Raw genomic sequence first — 19,178 nt, 5'->3', positions numbered from 1 at the left:
TTGGCTTGATTAGCTGCTTTGGCGCCTGAATATCGTCTCCGGAAGAATTGGGGCCTGCGATCCCCGGAACCGGGACCCCAAGTGTGAAGCGACAACATCGGCCCCCAAGACCGGAAGTGGCCGGTCGGATCTTACTTTGTTGCACCTGGGCGGCGGCTGGAGTGTCCTTGGTCTCTCTACCCTATTCTGAGGTCGTCCGTCACAAGACCCGTCTCCTCTCGACTGAGGAGTGGTGGGTTTCTCCTGCTTTTGCGGTTGAGATGGCGTCACGAGACCCTGACAAGAATCCACCGAAAATCCGGAAATCGACCCGGCAGGTCCAGTCTAATCGTATAGACAAGTATGTCGTTTCTAAGGGGTCCCCAGTTGATACGAAACGGACTCCGACCGGGGGCCCTGAAGGAGACCCGGTTGGTGAAGATCCCACCATGAAGGAATTAATGGCCGCCATCAAAGGGGTTCAATCCTCCCTGGGGAAGATCGACACGGAACTGGACACGGTTACTATTGAGGTGGGTCTCATCAGGGGTGACCTCACCAAAACTTCTGAGAAGGTTAAAGACCTTGATGTTAAGACCGGGAGCCTCCTCGAGGATGTCTCGGAACTTCAGAAGGTGGTGTGCGACCTCAAGGTGGCCCGACACCAATTTGACCGGAAACTCGATGAGTACGAAGGTCGGGCGTGCCGCAATAACGTTCGTATCCTGGGGGTCCCGGAGAGGTCCGAGGGGGCGACCCCGGATCTTTTTGTCGGGGATCTTATCCTGCAACACCTCAAACCTAAGGGGCTCAGCAAGTTCTTTACTGTGGAGAGGGCACACAGGATCCCCGGTGGCCGCCCAAAGGTCGGGGCGCCTCCACATCCCATCATTGCCCGAGTCCTGAATTTTCGGGACAGAGACGCTATCCTGCAAACGGCGAGATCCACGGGCCCGTTGGCCTACGAGAACGCTTCGTTGTTATTTTTTATGCACTTCACCCAGCTGGTACAGAGACAGCGGCAAGGATTCACGTCCGTGAAGCGGCGTTTACGAGACCGGGACATAAAATATTCTATGATGTATCCGGCTCGTCTGCGGATCGAACATAGTGGAAAGACTTGGTTCTTTGACTCTCCTGAGGTAGCCGCAGACTAGTTGGATCGTATTGAGGGTGCTGACCCCGGGGCTCAGGCCCGGACAGACGACGAGGAACAATGATATGTTTGAATTGTGTGTCATACAAAGACCGCTTCTGGCGCAGAGGGATTGGTGGGGGGTTTCCGTTCTCTTCCCCCCCTCTTCTGCACTGTTTTCATTTATTGACTTTATTTCTGTTTCATTTCATGGGGGGGCTTTGGTTGGTTTGGGGTGGTGGGGGGCGGGCGGCCTGTTGTAAGGTCCTCCTCCATTTTTCTACGTTTCCATACCTGTAGTTAGTTGGGGGTGACAGGCACACTGCGAGTTGGGGATGTGCAATTGCTACATGCAGGGGTGCAGGGTGGGGGGCATGGCAACTGGGTGTTGGGGGGTTTGAGTGTTGGTTTATTTGTGGTTCAAGACCGGGGTTTGCTGTGGGAGCCTTCGAATCTCCTGTACTTTCTTGATGTGACGCATGGCTTCCGTTAGACAGGGCCTGGGGTTCTCCATCCTTAGCTGGAATGTGAACGGATTGGGCGATAAGATCAAGCGCACTACGGTGAACCAGTTTATTAGGCGACACTTGCCGGATGTTTTTCTGTTACAAGAAACTCATCTCATGGGGAAACGTTGTTTGGCGCTGCACAGGGGTGGGTACAAGCTTGTTGCACACACTGGTTTCACTTCTGGCTCTAGGGGGGTGGGCATCCTTTGAAAAACTCCTTTCCCATTACTATCCAGTCCACCTGGTCTGATAACCGTGGTCACTAGGTGGGTGTGTCAGGCCTTTGGGAGTGCAGAACTGTCACACTTGTATCTATTTACGTCCCCCCCAGCGCTGCAAGTCGATACGTTTTGTGATTTTCGCCGGATGTGTCTCACTCTACCCATGGGTATCATGGTGCTCGGTGGGGACTTTAATGCCGTAATGGATGGTTGTCATACGACGGCTGTTCCGCCGTTCCGGGCACCACGGGACACATACAGGACCGGAATACTCACTTCCGGCCGGAAGTGGTGTCCCGGTCTAGTCCTCCTTCGGAAAAAGCACTTCCGGGGAATACGCATAAATGCGTGTTGCACCGCCGGGTCAGTGCTTCTGATACTGATTACTTCCCGGAGCCCAGCAGTATTCGACGGACCGGATTACAGCGCCTAGAGTTTCCTTTTGGTCCGTAGTCTGGCAAGTCACGATAACGCTGCCCGGGTCTTCCCGCGTTACGTGACATTCTTGCTCCAGTTCCTTTCCTTTGCCTCCCGTTCCACAACCGGCGCAGGAGCGTTATTGTGGGAAGTGCTGGCTGCGCGCCGTGTGCGCTTGGATTTCCTCGTTTGGACAGGCTGTCCATTATTTTGCTTTGACTCTTTTGGGGCATGCGCAGGAGCGCAATGACATTTGTTCTTTGTTACTTCCAGTAGCAGTGGCGCAGGAGCGCTTCTGCTAATTCCGACCTTTTAGCATTCTAGAGAGCACAGTTAGGTTACTGAAGGTGGCGCAGGAGCGTCACACATACTTACACTGGGCCGCGCTATAGCGCTTACCCTGGAGTTCCGGTCTAAAGTACCTGTTGTGCAGAGGTACCTTTTTGTTGTTTGGTGCTTTGGTGGTTCAAAATCAGGAGTGCCTCCTTCCTTTTCCCGCCGAGGCATCTAGCTCCTGGACGCTACGCGGAAGGCTCTTCATTGGATCAATGCAATCAGCGTGTTATGGTGAGTGCCAAAGACAAGGGCTCCCTCCTGTATGTGTCTTGTGGGGTGTGGTGGCGTAGTAGTTCCTAGTCCTAATTGCGTCTTTGTCTTGTTTCCCCCAGCTGTGCCGAGACCCTCTCCAGCCGTGCCACAACCCTACCCCACGTCCCCACCACCAAAGGCCACTCCGTTCCCTTATTTGGCCCCCATCTCTGGATCCATCTTGTCCTTGTCGGGTGTTACTCCCCGCGGGGATAGGTTGGCGTCAGTGGTGGTGGTTACTGTTGTCTCTGCAGAATTACTTCACAAGCCCAGGTGAGTCTTGTGGGGTACCGGACAGAATCAGAAGCCCACGTTCATACATTCTGCCCAGACGACATGGGGGAACCGGAGGTAACCCTGCAGGACATAGCAGCCTTGCTGGCTGCCATGCAGGCAGAGAACCTCAGCTTACGCCAGGACATAACGGCCCTACAGGGCCAAGCGGCGGCTGGCTTCACCAACCCTTGGGGAACCACACCTAGTTCCCGAGTCCGACAAGAGGGGTTGCTTAGACCTCCTACCTTCTCCTTTGGAGGGTCCTCCTCTGCCACTGGTCAGGACGCGGCTGTCCAGGTCATCACGCCTCACCCGGTGCAACTAGCTCCACCCGAACGCTTCTATGGCGACAGCACCAAGTTCGGCATCTTTATCCACCAATGCCATCTGCATTTCATGGCCAGAACAGCTGCCTTCCCTGACGATGCATCGAAGGTGGCATTCATACTGTCCTACATGGGCGGGGACGCCGCGTAGTGGTCCATCTCGCTGGTAGAAAACGACGACCCCATGCTAAACCATTTGCCAACGTTCAAAGAGACCATGCGACGAATGTTCGCCCGCCACACGTTTGTGCAAGCTGCAGACAACCAGCTGCTCGGGCTGAAGCAATGAAACAGCGAACTGCTCCACTATATCACGACCTTCAGTCGCCTAGTCATCGAGGCCCAGTGGCCTGAGGACAAGAAGGTGTCAGTGTTTTACCGGGGGTTGAGAGATGACCTTAAGGACCTTATTGCCCAACACCCTGACCCTCCGGATATGATAGGGCCGTTCATTGACATGGTGGTCAAGATGAACTTCCAGTTGCAAGAGAGGAAAACCGAAAAGGGGAAAAACAGCGACAACCGTTTTCTCCCTTTTGCGGAGAAAACCTCCGACAAAAGCAAAGAGGAGGCAACCTCGCCTAGCGACCCCCAGGAACCCATGCAGATAGGCGGCATCAGAGGGGCTCTAACCACCCAAGAGAGGGAAAGAAGGAGGAAACAGAACCAGTGCCTCTATTGTGGTAAGAGCGGTCACTTCGTCAGGGAGTGCCCAGTGAAACCAAGCCGCACATGAAACAAACGGCCTTTCGCCTTGCCCATCGACAAAGGGAGCAAGGCGGGAAACGAGACAACCCAGTAGACATGGGGGTCCGTCCTCTGGGTTTTTCTTCCTGCACCACAGCGATCCCTGCAGTCTTCGATGGTAACCATCACATAGGCATGGAAGTGACCTTGCGGAACCAAACAGGCGCCACTTGGAACGTCATCGCGATGCTTGATTCCGGAGCCACCGGCAATTTCATCGACACCGTCTATTTACAGACCCTCGGAATGAGCACGGTGCCTAAAAAACAGCCAGAGACGGTAAAAGCAGTCGACGGTACGGATTTGACCTCCGGTCTCATCCGGCATCAGACCGAAGACCTGACCATGTGCTTCGCTAACAAACACGCCAAGACCATCTGTTTCGACGTCATAGACGCACCACAGTTTAAAGTCATCCTGGGCCTGCCATGGCTGGTGAACCACAATCCCCGAGTCGACCGGGTGTCTCGGGTTATCAGCTTGGATTCGGAACACTGCTGTAACACCTGCTACGAAGAGGATAACATGCAGGGTATCCGTTCCGTACAAGCCCAATCGCTACCAGGACAAGGCATGGGAATGGTGTCCCATGCTGAAGTACCAGAGGCCTATCGGGACCTGGCGGAAGTGTTCGACAAGAAGGGAGCCAACACCTTACCACCGCATCGTTCCTTCGATTGTCGGATTGATCTCATACCCGGCTCGACGTTGCCCTGTAGCAGGATCTATTCCCTTACCGAAAAGGAGAACGTCCATCTACGTTCCTATCTGGATGAGTATTTGGACAATGGGTTCATCCGTCATTCCAGGTCCCCGGTGTCATCTCCCCTTTTCTTCGTGTCAAAGAAGGAAGGGGACCTGAGGACTTGTATCGACTTCAGGGCGATGAACGCAATCACGGTTAAAAACCGATACCCGCTACCGCTCATCTCCAACCTCCTGGACCAAGTCAAGAATGCCTCGGTATACACCAAACTGGATCTGCGGGGTGCCTACCATCTGGTCAGGGTCCGGAAGGGTGACGAATGGAAGACCGCCTTCAGGACCAAATTCGGCCTCTTCGAGTACCAAGTCATGCCTTTCGGACTCTGCAATGCCCCCGCAGCGTTCCAATACTTCATAGATGAGGTATTGAGGGAGTTCCTCGACGTCTTCTGTATCGTGTACATAGACGATATCTTGATCTTCTCGCAGACCATCACCGAGCACGTACAGCACGTACGTTCAGTCCTGAGACAACTAGGGAAACACCGACTATACGTGAAACTGGAGAAGAGCGTATTCCACGTTACCTCGGTGAAGTTCCTGGGACACGTCATCACCCCAGCCGGCATACAGATGGATAAAAAGAAGGTAGAGGCCATCCTTCTTTGGCCCACGCCGGACTCCGTGAAAGGGGTGCAGCGGTTCTTGGGGTTTGCCAACTACTACCGTCGTTTCATCACTGGCTTCTCGGGTATGGTGGCGCCTATCACGCGCTTATTGCGCAAAGGACAACGCTTTTGTTGGGACCAGAAAGCTGACTACGCGTTCCAGGAACTGAAAAGGCGGTTCACTACAGCCCCGGTACTGATACATCCAGACGCCGAACAGCCATTCGTGGTAGAGGCAGACGCCTCCAAGGACGCATTGGGAGGCGTGTTGTCACAAAGGGACGCCAACACCGGACAGCTACACCCGGTGGCCTTTTATTCCAAGAAACTACAACCGGCAGAAAAGAACTACACGGTGTCGGACAGGGAACTCATGGCCATCAAAACGGCATTTGAGGAATGGCGTCATTACCTGAAGGACGCAAAACACACGGTCACCATCTACACGGACCACAGGAACCTGCAGTTCTTACGCTCAGCACGCGCCCTTACCGCCCGACAGTTACGATGGACCCTGTTCTTCAATGAATACAATTTCACCATCACCTACCGACCCGGCAAAGACAACGCCAAGGCGGATGCTCTCTCAAGACTGGACGAGTCCGAGGATGCCACCGAAAACACAGAACCAGTCCCCGTCATCTCAGATGACCACTTCCATGGAGTAGTGGCCTCCGCGGAGTTCATGACCCATTCGGAAGGACACGGACGGAATAGACCCAGCGGCTCTGGTTCACGGACATAAAGGCGTGGTTCGTGAAAATGGATTCCTGGTTAAAGGAAACATGTTGTACCTGCCTGGGGAACCCTGTCAACAACAAGCGATCCGGATGTGTCATGACCACGTCCTCTCTGACCATCCGGGATACCACAAAACACTTGATCTGATACAAAGGCGGTTTTGGTGGCCAACCGTAGAAATCGACACACGAAACCACGTCTCTCATTGTACCATATGCCTCCTTGGCAGAACAGGTCTGAAACCCCAGTGGGCCTTCTCCGTCCCATCCCGGTACCACCGTATCCCTGGCACACCATATCTATGGATTTCGTTGTGGAGCATCCATTGACCAAAACCGGCCATACCACGGTGCTCACCGTGGTTGATCACCTCACCAAGATGGCCCATTTCGTGCCTCTGCCCAAAGTACCCACCGCTGCAGAACTGGCATTGGTGTTCGTGAACAACGTGATGCGCCTCCATGGCGTTCCAGAGGTGGTGATAACAGATCGGGGGTCGCAATTCGTGTCCCGCTTCTGGAGAGCGGTGTGCAGAATCCTGGAGATGGACGTTCGTCTTTCTTCCGCCTACCACCCTCAGACAGACGGACAAGCGGAAAGGACCAACCACACCATGGAACAATACCTGCGCTGTTTGTTGCTCACTGTCGAAAGAGAATGGTCCGACGTACTGTGGATGGCGGAGTACGCTTACAACAACAGCAAACATTCAGCCATTGGCATGTCCCCCTTTTTCTGCCTCCAAGGGAAACACCCCCGCAACTCAGAGTGGGACGTTCCAGCGGATAGCCCTTTGCCCACGGTACGGGCATATCACAAGACACTGTGTCAGCTCTGGCAACAAGCCCGGTTTGAGCTGGCCAAAGCTAAAGACTCCTACAAGGCACATGCGGACGCTCACAGACAAAAAGAACCCGAGTATCGCATCGGCGACAAGGTGTGGCTCTCCATTCGACATCTCAACGTGCATGGACCCAAGAAACTGCTGCCTCGGTACGTGGGTCCGTTTGCCATAGAGAAGGTGATCAACCCCGTGGCCATGAGACTGTCGCTTCCGGCTCACATGAAGATACACCCGGTGTTCCACGTCTCTCTTCTACGGGAGGTCCATCCGGACAGCACCATTCCCCCTTCTCCTTCTCCGGTGGTAGTGGAGGACCACGTAGAGTATGAGGTCCGAGCCATATTGGGTTCTCGCCGTACCAGGGGGAGGTTGTACTACCTGGTTGACTGGAAGGGTTACGGTCCTGAGGAACGGTCCTGGGAACCTCGGTCCCATGTTCGCCATGCCCCTGTCCTGGTCCGTGCGTTCCATCTGAGCCACCCCCTGAGTCCGCGCCCTGCTTACCCTTTCTAACATCCGGGTGGGGGTTCGGTTTTTAGGAAGGGGGTACTGTCATACGGTGGCTGTTCCGCCGTTCCGGGCACCACGGGACACATACAGGACCGGAATACTCACTTCCGGCCGGAAGTGGTGTCCCGGTCTAGTCCTCCTTCGGAAAAAGCACTTCCGGGGAATACGCATAAATGCGTGTTGCACCGCCGGGTCGGTGCTTCTGATACTGATTACTTCCCGGAGCCCAGCAGTATTCGACGGACCGGATTACAGCGCCTAGAGTTTCCTTTTGGTCCGTAGTCTGGCAAGTCATGGTAACTCTGCCCGGGTCTTCCCGCGTTACGTGACATTCTTGCTCCAGTTCCTTTCCTTTGCCTCCCGTTCCACAACCGGCGCAGGAGCATTATTGTGGGAAGTGCTGGCTGCGCGCCGTGTGCGCTTGGATTTCCTCATTTGGACAGGCTGTCCATTATTTTGCTTTGACTCTTTTGGGGCATGCGCAGGAGCGCAATGACATTTGTTCTTTGTTACTTCCAGTAGCAGTGGCGCAGGAGCGCTTCTGCTAATTCCGACCTTTTAGCACTCCAGAGAGCACAGTTAGGTTACTGAAGGTGGCGCAGGAGTGTCACACATACTTACACTGGGCCGCGCTATAGCGCTTACCCTGGAGTTCCGGTCTAAAGTACCTGTTGTGCAGAGGTACCTTTTTGTTGTTTGGTGCTTTGGTGGTTCAAAATCAGGAGTGCCTCCTTCCTTTTCCCGCCGAGGCATCTAGCTCCTGGACGCTACGTGGAAGGCTCTTCATTGGATCAATGCAATCAGCGTGTTATGGTGAGTGCCAAAGACAAGGGCTCCCTCCTGTATGTGTCTTGTGGGGTGTGGTGGCGTAGTAGTTCCTAGTCCTAATTGCGTCTTTGTCTTGTTTCCTCCAGCTGTGCCGAGACCCTCTCCAGCCGTGCCACAACCCTACCCCACGTCCCCACCACCAAAGGCCACTCCGTTCCCTTATTTGGCCCCCATCTCTGGATCCATCTTGTCCTTGTCGGGTGTTACTCCCCGCGGGTATAGGTTGGCGTCACCGCGACGGGCACTTATACTGAAATCGAAAATGCTGATATGATACGCGACATACTGATGCCTGCCTTGTCGGATGACGATAGGAAACTATTGGATTCTGCCATCACGAATGACGAGGTGGCGATGGCCATCAGGGGGGTACATTCTGGCAGGGCTTCCGGCCCTAACGGTCTCCCTATCGAACTGTTTAAACCCCACGCTAATCGATTGGCCCCATACTTGAAAGATATGTACATCGAAAGTCTGGAGCATGGGATGTTGCTCTATGATCAACGGGTTGCCAATATAGTTGTCATTTATAAGGAGGGTAAACCTCGACTGGAGTGCTCTTCGTACCGTCCAATTTCCTTGTTGAATGTAGAGCCCAAGGTACTGGCAAAGCTGCTAGCCACCCGCCTGGTAAAGGTTATTTCCACCTTGATTCATCCAGACCAATCCGGCTTCATGCCTAGACGTAATACTGCACTTAATCTCCGCCGGTTACATGGTGTGTTGGCGAGCGCGTCTCACATTCATGAACCTACTGTATTGTTGTCTTTAGACGCTACTATGGCATTTGACCGTGTGGAATGGCCCTATCTTTTTGCGGTCTTGGCGAAGCTTGGATTTGGCCCTGTCTTTATTGGTTGGGTTTGCCTCCTTTATTCGGCCCCTCTATCCTGAGTAGTAGTGAATAATCACTGGTCTCATGACTTTTCCCTCTGGCGTGGTACTCGTCAGGGTTGCCCCCTCTCGCCTCTTTTCTTTGCCTTAGCCCTGGAGCCGCTGGCGGCCTGGGTGTGTTGGGATCGTTCGATCAAGGGGTTGCGTTGGACCCCGGAGTGGAAAGACAAGATCTCGCTTTATGCCGATGATATCCTGTTGTATCTGACCTCCCCCCCGGGCCTCATTGATTGTCTTTATGGATGTCCTCGCCATCTTTGGGAGGTACTCCGGTTTTTCGATCAACTGGGCGAAGTGTTCTGAGTGGAGATTCCCCTAGGGTGCCGGGGAACTGTTCTGTGAAACTGGAGTCGGTTAGTTTTCGCTACCTTGGGATCCAGATTTCCAAGGACCCCAGAGTGCGTTTTCGATTGAATTAGCTGCCTCCTCTGGCCAGACTTCGTGCGGATGTTGCGAGGTGGAAAACGTTGCTGCTTTCCATGCTGGGTCGTGCTGTTCTCTTTAAGATGATGGCTCTCCCAAGATTCCTTTATGCTCTACAGAACTCCTTTGACCCTGTGCCCCCGTCGTACTTCTGGGAGATTGAGTCTTTGCAGCAGGGCCTTCTGTGGGAGGGGAGGCCACGCATTGCGCTCTCAAAACTGATGCTACCGTGGTATGATGGTGGCATCGGTTTGCCAAATATCCGGAAGTACTACTGGGCGTCCCAGTTGGCTCCTATTAATCACGCCATTTATGGCTCCCCGGTTGACCCGGGCTATGCGTTGGACCGCGGTCAAGTGCCAGGGGGAGAGTACACCCGTGTCTTGTACACAAAGCGTGGCCGTTTGTTATTCAAGGGGCCCACTTTGTGCTCCACGAGAGTGTGGCATGAGGCCAACGGTAATCTCAAATGGGCTGGGCGCTTGACACTGGCTACGCCGCTGTGGAGCTCTGAGAGGTTGGGGATGCTCTGGAAAACGAAGGGGTTTGATCGCTGGGACTTGATTGGAATATCGAAGATTCGTGACATATGGGGTAAGGATAGGGTGCTGACGTTTGAGGAGTTGCAGGCCAAGTACCGATTGAATGATACTGAGCGGTTCCGTTACCTCCAGATCCGCCATGCCTTGAACGCAGCTATTTCCAGCGACAAGGTGCTGCCGGTGTCCTCCCCACTGGAAGATCGCCTACTTGATGGCCTCCTGCCCACCAAGGCGATCTCTCTAACATACAGCAAATTGATTAATCACTCTGAGGACCCCTTGGTGCGTTTGCGAGACCAGTGGGTCGCTGATGGCCTTGTTCTGGATGATGAGGATTGGAGGGAGGCGGTGACATCCCCTAAGGAAGTGGCGGTTCCTATGAGGCTCCGTTTGGTTCAACTTAGGATTTTGCATCGCTCTTATATCACGGGCCTGGGACTGTAGAGGATGGGACTGGCTGGGTCTGCTGACTGTCGACGGGGGTGTGGGATGACGGGGTCGTTCATGCATATTCTGTGGGAGTGCGAGAGGGTCTGTGATTTCTGGACGCGGATACATTCCAAAATGAGTGAAGTGTGGGGTGTGAGGGTTGATTTGGAGGCAAGGAGATGTCTGTTGAATGTGTGGGAGCCCATGGACCTGCCGAGCCATGGCAAGGTTTGGGTGGCTCTCGCTTGTGCAGTCGCCAAACGTAGTATAGCACAGCTCTGGGGTGCTGAACGGGCACCCAGGGTCGGAAAATGGTTGGAAGATCTCGATCAGTGTATGTCTCCAGGGGGCGGCCCCGTAAGTGGGTCAAGATCTGGGGACCCTGGAATGCTTATCGTGGCAGCATCTGTGAACCACCGAAGCTGGATCCTGCCAGTGTGGATTCGGAGGACTCTTAGGCCTGTTTATTCTCCTTTAATTTCATACTGTAATGAATGGAAGTCTGTATCTATTTATTGCAACTGTGGTTACCCAATGCACTCCGGTCGTTGTTTATGTATGTATTTGTTTTTTTCTTTCAAAATAAAAAAAGATAAAAATAAATAAATAATAATACCCCAAGTGCAGTAAATTCCTAGACATTGGCATAAGAGTGGTTTCAGAAGATTAGCATATATAGTGGCCATTGCAGTGTCTCAATGTAAACTAAATAAGCGCTAATTTCGATAAATATGTTACAGGGAACAGGGCAAACAAGGGAGTATTAGGGGAACAGGGAAGGTTCTAGATGTCATCGGAGAACCAGAGTGGGTCTGAGACAGAGTGGGTCTGAGCGACCACTGCGCCTCTACCGGCCTGGTCGCCCCCACGCTCCTCCTGCCTCCCGCTCCTGTGCCTACCTGCTCCTGTGCCTGCCGCCGCAGCCGCCGACGCCGCCTGCTCCCTCCTCCCTCCTCCAGCGCCCCAGCCACCGCAGGGATGCCCGCACTCGATTTTCCCGCCGCTGCCAGCCCGCGGCCCCGCCCCCCCGCCAGCCGATTGGCTAACCCGCTCCCGCCTCCCCGCAGACCCTCCCTACCGGCTCCCTTCTTAAGGGGACCCAGTCTCCAACTAGGGAGCGACCACTGCTCCTCTACCGGCCTGGTCGCCCCCACGCTCCTCCTGCCTCCCGCTCCTGTTCCTACCTGCTCCTGTGCCTGCCACCGCAGCCGCCGACGCCGCCTGCTCCCTCCTCCCTCCTCCAGCACCCCAGCCGCCGCAGGGCCGCCCGCACTCGATTTTCCCGCCGCTGCCAGCCCGCGGCCCCGCCCCCCCGCCAGCCGATTGGCTAACCCGCTCCCGCCTCCCCGCAGACCCTCCCTACCGGCTCCCTTCTTAAGGGGACCCAAACTCCAACTAGGGAGCGACCACTGCGCCTCTACCGGCCTGGTCGCCCCCACGCTCCTCCTGCCTCCCGCTCCTGTGCCTACCTGCTCCTGTGCCTGCCGCCGCAGCCGCCGACGCCGCCTGCTCCCTCCTCCCTCCTCCAGCGCCCCAGCCGCCGCAGGGCCGCCCGCACTCGATTTTCCCGCCGCTGCCAGCCCGCGGCCCCGCCCCCCGCCAGCCGATTGGCTAACCCGCTCCCGCCTCCCCGCAGACCCTCCCTACCGGCTCCCTTCTTATGACGCGCCCAGAGCGACCGCGCAGCGGCCGCGCGCAGCGGGAGCACCGAATGAGCGCCGAAGGCGCGCCAAAGGTAAGCCCGTCTGTGCCCGTCCGCGCCTGGACCGCGCCCAGTGCCAGGACCCCTGTCTCCCGCAGTCACCAGCCCTCCCACCGGACCTACGCCGCCACCGACCTCTACGCACTCAATGCCGGCAGACTCCCGGGCTGCTACCGAGCCACCCCGAGACGCACCCACGGACCCTTCTGCTGCAACGCCTGCAAGTTCACCTGCAACCGGACCTGCACCACTCCAGCAGTGCCCAAGATCTCGACGAGCATCAGCAACAGCCAACTGAAGTGCATCCTGTTCAACACCCGCTCGGTCCACAGACACGCCGTTGAGCTCTGGAACCTGCTCGACACCACAGCCCCAGACGTCGCCTTCCTCACGGAAACCTGGATGAACGCCTCCTCAGCGCCCGACATCGCCATCGCCATCCCGGACGGCTACAAGATCATCCGGAGGGACCGCATCAACCAGACAGGAGGAGGCATCGCCATCATCCACAGGACCTCCATCCGCATCACGACCAACACCGACGACACCCTCGCACCCGCCGAAAACCTGCACTTCCAGATCCACATCAACCCCAGGACCACCCTCTGAGGCACCCTCATCTACAGACCCCCGGGACCACGCACACAATTCAGCGAGGACATCTGGAGAACAACAACGACCGCAACACCACCACCCTGCTGGACAACCTCGCCAACCTCGGACTCAAGCAACTGGTGACCACCCCCACCCACTACGCCGGGCACACTCTCGACCCCGTCTTCTCCTCCAGCAAGGACATCGCCTTCAGCCACGCCACCGGACTCCACTGGACGGACCACAGCTGCGTCCACTTCAGCTTCAAAAGGACCACGATCCACCACCACCAGCAACAGGTTGCACGCAGAAGCTGGAACAAGATCACAGCCGATCAACTCGCAACTTCCCTGAGCAAGAACCCACCCACCAGCGCAGCGAACCCCAGCCAAGCGGCCACCAACCTCACGAAGTGGATCAGCGACTGCGCAGACGACCTCGCCCCTCAGAGGACCCCGCCTAGCAGACCCGGCAGCAAGAAAGCCCCATGGTTCACCGAAGAACTCAAGAACTCGAAGAAGAACTGCAGAGCCCTTGAGAAAGCCTGGCGCAGAGACCCAACACCGGACAACATGACTACCCTCAAGCTCGCCACCCGAAAACACCACCATCTGATCCACACCACCAAGAAAACTGCATTCAAGGAACGACTGGACAACAACGCACACAGCAGCAAGGAACTCTTCAACATCGTCAAAGAGCTCTCCAACCCCAACGCCGGAAACAACGACATCACCCCTTCGCAAGACCTCTGAAACTCCCTCGCCTCCTACTTCCACGACAAGATCACGGACATACACAACAGCTTTAGCACTCCACCGACGCACGCCACGACCGAACCACCGCCCCCCACCACCACCCTCCGCGCCTGGACCCCGATCAGCACCGAAGACACCATCCGCACGATGAACACCATCCACTCCGGATCTCCGACCGACCCTTGCCCTCACCACGTCTTCAACAAGGCCGACGCTGTCATCGCACCCCACCTGCGGGACATCATCAACACCTCCTTCGACACCGCTACCTTCCCGGAGAGCTGGAAGCACGCCGAACTCAGCGCCCTCCTAAAGAAGCCATCAGCCGACCCCTCCGACCTCAAGAACTACCGACCCATCTCGCTGCTCCCGTTCCCCGCAAAAGTCATTGAGAAGACCGTCAACAAGCAGCTGGCCGCCTTCCTCGAGACGAACGGATCCCTCGACCTCTCGCAGTCTGGCTTCAGGGCCAACCACAGCACCGAAACCGACCTGATCGCAGCCACCGATGACATCCGAGCTCTGCTCGACAACGGAGAAACAGCGGCCCTCATCCTCCTAGACCTCTCTGCGGCCTTCGACACCGTCTGCCACCGTACCCTAGTACAGCGCCTCAGCAACGTCGGAATCCGGGAGAAGGCGCTGCAGTGGACCATCTCCTTCGTCGCCGGAAGGACACAGAGAGTCCGCCTCCCCCCGTTCAGATCAGAAGCCACGGAAGTCATCTGCGGCGTTCCTCAAGGCTCCTCGCTCAGCCCAACCCTCTTCAACGTCTACATGAGTCCCCTCGCAGCCATCGCACGACAGCACAACCTCAACATCATCTCCTACGCCGACGACACCCAGCTGATCCTCTCCCTCACCAACGACCCGCCAGAGCCAACCTACACGAAGGGATGAAGGAGGTAGCCGAATGGATGAAGAACAGCCGCCTGAAACTGAACTCGGACAAGACGGAAGTCCTCATCCTGGGATCCTCACCCTCCGCCTGGGACGACTCTTGGTGGCCCCCCACCCTGGGCAGCGCACCCAAACCAACAGACCACGCACGCAACCTGGGCTTCATCCTGGACTCATCCCTCTCCATGACCAGACAAGTCAACGCCGTCTCCTCGTCGTGCTTCAACATCCTACGCATGCTACGCAAGATCTTCCGGTGGATCCCCACTGAGACCAGGAAGACAGTCACCCAGGCCCTCGTCACCAGCCGACTGGACTACGGCAACTCCCTCTACGCCGGAATCACCGCCAAACTCCAGAAGAGACTCCAGCGGATCCAGAACGCCTCAGCAAGACTCATCCTGGACATCCCCCGTCGCAACGACATCTCCGGACACCTGCGAGACCTGCACTGGCTCCCGGTCAACAAGAGAATCACCTTCCGTCTCCTCACCCGCGCACACAAAGCCCTGCACAACCAAGGACCAGGATACCTCAACAGCCGCCTCAATTTCTACGCTTCCAAACGCCAGCTTCGATCGACCGGCCACGCCCTCGCCACCGTCCACCGCATCCGAAGAGTCACCACAGGGGGAAGGTCCTTCTCCTACCTCGCCGCCAAGACCTGGAACTCCCTCCCGACCCACCTCCACCTGACCCAGGACCACCTCGCCTTCAGGAAGCAGCTCAAGACCTGGCTGTTCGAGCAGTAGCGGACCCCCCCTCCCAAACGCGCCTTGAGACCCTCCGGGTGAGTAGCGCGCTATACAAATGCTTTGATTGATTGATTGAGACAGAAGAAGTTTACAAATTAAGGAGTTACGTAGTGACGGTATTGTTCCACTCATCTAAAGTGTTCAAGCCTGAGGAGACCGAGTCACAAAGGGTCATCCATTTACACTCGGCCTTATTCAAAAGGGTTTTCATGTTCCCTCCCCGTAAGGGAAGTGTAGGTTTTTCAATGACTTGCTACTTGAAGTCCGTGTCACAGTGTCCTTGCTCGAGAAAATTGGGGACAAGTGGTGCCGTAGATACTTTGCACTTGATCCTGCTTTTATGTTGGATGATCCTTTGTTTGATCATCTGCGTGGTTTGTCCTATATAGACCAGATCGCAAGGACATTTTATCGCATAGATCACATTTTGTGTTCTGCAATTGGTGTGATTCTTGAGTTTATAGGTTCGTTCCATGTAAATTAGGTCCTTGGTGTTAAATGTCAATTCACAGATGCTGCAATTTTGGCACTTATAGTGTCCGATAACTGGGTCCAAGCCCCACGCTGCAGTTAGACTGTGTCTTTTAATGGGAGGTTGCTGCCATGTGATGGCGTGGACCAGGTGACTAGCGATATTTTGTCCGCGTTGGTATGAGAACAATGGTGGGTTTTGAAATGGTTCATGAGCCCGAAGGATCGGCCAATTTCTCTTGATGATTTTACTGACTGTGTTGCTGTCAGGGCTGAACTTAGATACAAACGGGATCCTCGCCATTTGTTTCTTTGGTTGAGGAGTGAGAAGATTATCTCTATGGCAGTACCATTCTAGGGACACCAGCCCAGTGCATATTTCTCTATTTATTCACTTAGGAAGTGGGACCTACCCTGACTCAGGGATAGTTGTTGACAATTTGATATTACATATTGAAATGCGCCTTGCTCACAACCGTGTAACCACGATCAGGCTCCTCTTACCAGATGGTTCGATGTCGCTCATTTTTGTCAATGTGCTGTATATGTAGTACATTGTTATTCATATTGCGCTTAACTTAGTTAGCTGGTATTTAGTTCATTATTTCATTCTTTCACTTCTACCAGATGCGCATGATCAGACTGTTATTTATAACTGTATGAGCCTTATAGCGTGTTTTACATGACTGTGTTGTTGGTATTCAAGCGCTACGCCCTCTACCACCATTCCAGTCCCTTCCCCTCCCATTCCGACCTCAGATCTGCCCCCGCCTTAGCCACGCCCCCCTCCAATCGGCATCCTTCTCCGTAGTCTGGACCTCCCAGACACGGAAGTCAGCACTCTGAGATTCCTCGCTGGATTCATTCCTGCCTTGTGGTCCAATTTACCCAGGTACGAGCATCCCTTTTGCCCTCCCCCCCCCTACTTACTTTTACTTAACCGATTCCTTCTTGCCCCCAGACCACCCCACCGGAGTTACGTGATCCCCGCCCGCCTGCCTATTGATCCCCCTCCGCCGGAGAGACTTGACTGCAGCCTGTCTCCTTTACCGGCTTCAGGCACTGATCCAAGCCCTTCAATCACACAGGTATGTCCCTACCGTTCCTCCATACATACGAGAATGCCTCTTACAGGTCTCCTCTCTAATTTGGTCCCCTTACCCTTACAGGCTTCGGTCAACTGGAACGCCTTGATTTAATTTACTGTTCTGACGCTTGCGCTTAGGCGCCACGTCGCCGACAGCTCTGCCCCAGGTAATGCGCTCCCCCCATCCCCCTCCACTCACATCGGCCTTACCCACCCATGCACGTTCCCCAACCAGTATCTCTCCTGTTTTAGATCCCCTTGAATTGGACTTCAACCAGCCCGCCGGACACTTTTTTCAGGTTTCCCTCCATGTATTGCCTTTACGTTCTCCGCCCTTCGCCTCTCTCACGACACCACCTCCCTTGGATTCGTGCACCTTTCCCTCACCAGGAATGCAGAGTCGTTTGCAGCACTCCGTCGCATGGTTCCACACTTAGGGACCTTTACAATCTTTTGCTATTCACTCCGTGATACCCATCGCATGTGCTTTGACACCTCTCTCGCGAACCTTTTAATATCTGCTGCTTTATTACGTATGCTGCAGCTACCCTACTTTACTCCTTACCCTTTCGGTGGATTTTCTTGGGCTTAGTATCCTTGATGCATGATACTGTTACAACTGGCCCTGACACGCACTACCCTCTTTTGTCCTCCTCCACGTGCCCTAACTGATTCTTTCCTACTGATTCTTGCTTTCTTCCCCACTATTTGCACCTTCCTCCTCGAGTCTCACCCCTTGAGCACGTTACATAGCTCTCCTCTCATCTGCCAGCCACCCGTGGTTTATGTACCCTCCCGTCCGGCCCTTTTTTCCCCCCTACTTCCTTTTTTCCCCACCGCATCACATCCTTCATTGTTCCCTTCTGCCCCACAGTTTTGAACATGACACAACCCCGTCCTGAAGATGGTCCCAATTGATCCGGGACCAAAACGTTGTCGACCCAACAGTGCAAACTGAGGCGCAACATCCAGTGTGGCTCTACAGAATTGTGATTTGTGATTTGAAGTCACCTTAAATATGTCAAACACTGAGCCACTCACTGTATAAATGTTGCACTTTGTTCACATTGCACCGCCCACGCTGTTCCACCCCTCCACTTGCGTCGCTAGTCATCACTTGTATATAATTGAGCACCAAGTACTCTCGGTTGTCATTTAAACTTTGTGAATTTGATACCGTTCTAAGTATTCAAACCTGTCCTTTTCTTCCTATTTTGAACCAAATATATAAGTAATTGTTGCATACAAATCGTTGGAATAACTGTCTCCTTATTTACTTGTTCATGTAATGCTTCGTGCATACTTTGGCAATTGCCTTTCTAAGTTTTACCTGTTGGGATACTGTATTTATATAAACCTTTGAACCCTAATCCCCACCTAGTATATGGGTCACACTCCTGTTTTCTCTACAATGTTTACAAGGTAGCGCATCTAAGCTGATGCGTCACTTTGTAAATACCTGCATCAGGTATAATGTATGCAGGGTGGGCGTTCCCACATAAAAAAGGATTGTTGAAGTGTCACAGTGAAATCTATGAGATTTCACTGCAGCACTTCTAGGACGCCGCTGCGCCAAAACCTTACGCCTGCCTCATGGCAGGAGTAAGGGTGGTGCAGTGCCATAGGTGCAGGCCTACCCCATGCATTGCGACACAACTCCAGCAATGCAAGACTTTTGCATCAACAAATAAATCAGGATTCCTGACGTATCTGTCATTCCTTGCGACATGAAGCACTGTACACTAAATACGGTGCATCCATCGTGTCGCAAAGAGGGTGCAGTGAAAACTGTTGCATCACTGTTTCATTGCAGTGATGCAACAGTTTTCATAAATGGGGCCCTGAATGAGGAAAGAAGTGCCAGGGGATGAAGTCACATTTAATATACCCTTGAATCAGAGAAATTTCCGGATGGTTCTGTGGGTTCTGAAATTAGAAACAAATGTGTGAATGAAGCTAAAAAGATATGCACAGAGAAATGAATGAGTAGGTACAGATTAAAAGAATTACAGTTCATCATACAAAGGTATGATGTTGCTCTAAGCAATACTCAGCAAAATGTCAGGGATAGAAGCAACATCATATGAAATGTGATCTCTAATATCAATACGAGAAGTATTTTCACTGGC

Source organism: Lissotriton helveticus, chromosome 1_1 (assembly GCF_964261635.1).
Source record: "Lissotriton helveticus chromosome 1_1, aLisHel1.1, whole genome shotgun sequence".
Taxonomy (NCBI): Eukaryota; Metazoa; Chordata; class Amphibia; order Caudata; family Salamandridae; genus Lissotriton; species Lissotriton helveticus.
This window is presented reverse-complemented; position numbering follows the sequence as displayed.